Genomic DNA, 880 nt, shown 5'->3' on the forward strand with positions numbered 1-880 from the left:
AAAGTAATGTACAGTATGTGGAAAATAATGTTTTTTTTAACCTTAAACTGTGTAAACATTGCATTACACAAAATAATGTTATTTTTAGCAGCATCATATGACCACTTTAAACATTTCAGAAAACTTGGAATACAAAAAAAAAATGTTTGTAATTCTTAAAGTTATTAGTCAGCTAATATCGTATTAGCATTAAGTATTAGTATAAGTTTTAGTTTAATTTGCCCTATTCACCTGTAACGTTTTGCTTTAAAGTTTAATGCAATAATGGTGCGATTTATGTTTTCAGTATATGCATATTTGAAAAACATGACCTTTTGATCAATTATGCATAATGTTTATGATGAATTAATAACGAAAACGTATTATAAAGTGTTTTATAATGAAGTATTTGTAATGCAGTGTTACCTGTGCGTTTGAGGCGTCTGGCGTGTGAAGTTCAGGTGATCTGAAAGACCGTCTCGTGTTCGCGCTGATGAATTCAAAGAATGTCTGTCACTGAAGCACCTGCTCACAGCTCTTATTTAACCGTGTGTCGCCACTCCTTTTTCACTACGGAAGAGGCGACAGGCTCTGATGAACAACATTAATGGCATTCAAGGAAAGGTAGAAATAAAGTAGATTTCTTCCTTCTCTTATTAAACTGGAAATATTCCAGGAAATACAAATCGTAGTGAATCACAGACCATCAGAACCAGCTCAAAATATATGAATCACAAGCCAAAAGCCATAACAATGTATACATTTCTGCAGCCTGAAAGCAATTAAAAGTCTGTTCAACAAGAATAAGCTTTAAAATGGCATTATTTTTATCATTGTTGTTTTCCTTTCTGAATGCTTATACATAATAATAATAATAATAATAATAATAATAATAATAATA

The 880-nt window shown here is 31.0% G+C and overlaps 1 protein-coding gene across 2 annotated transcripts in view; it reads right to left on the reverse strand.

The window, feature by feature from the left end:
• LOC107655751 (protein-glutamine gamma-glutamyltransferase K-like) overlaps positions 1 to 880 on the reverse strand; it is a 22,010-nt gene that overhangs the window by 15,438 nt on the left and 5,692 nt on the right. The window contains exon 2 of one of the 2 annotated variants that reach the window (XM_016443329.1): positions 406 to 549. The gene's annotated coding sequence lies outside the window, so the exon portion shown is untranslated. Of the gene's footprint in view, positions 1 to 405; positions 571 to 880 lie in introns of both variants that reach the window. The other variant, XM_016443330.1, reaches the window with a different exon arrangement.

This window comes from Sinocyclocheilus anshuiensis, unplaced genomic scaffold, assembly GCF_001515605.1.
Source record: "Sinocyclocheilus anshuiensis isolate Anshui unplaced genomic scaffold, SAMN03320099.WGS_v1.1 scaffold1297, whole genome shotgun sequence".
In the NCBI taxonomy this organism is placed as follows: Eukaryota; Metazoa; Chordata; class Actinopteri; order Cypriniformes; family Cyprinidae; genus Sinocyclocheilus; species Sinocyclocheilus anshuiensis.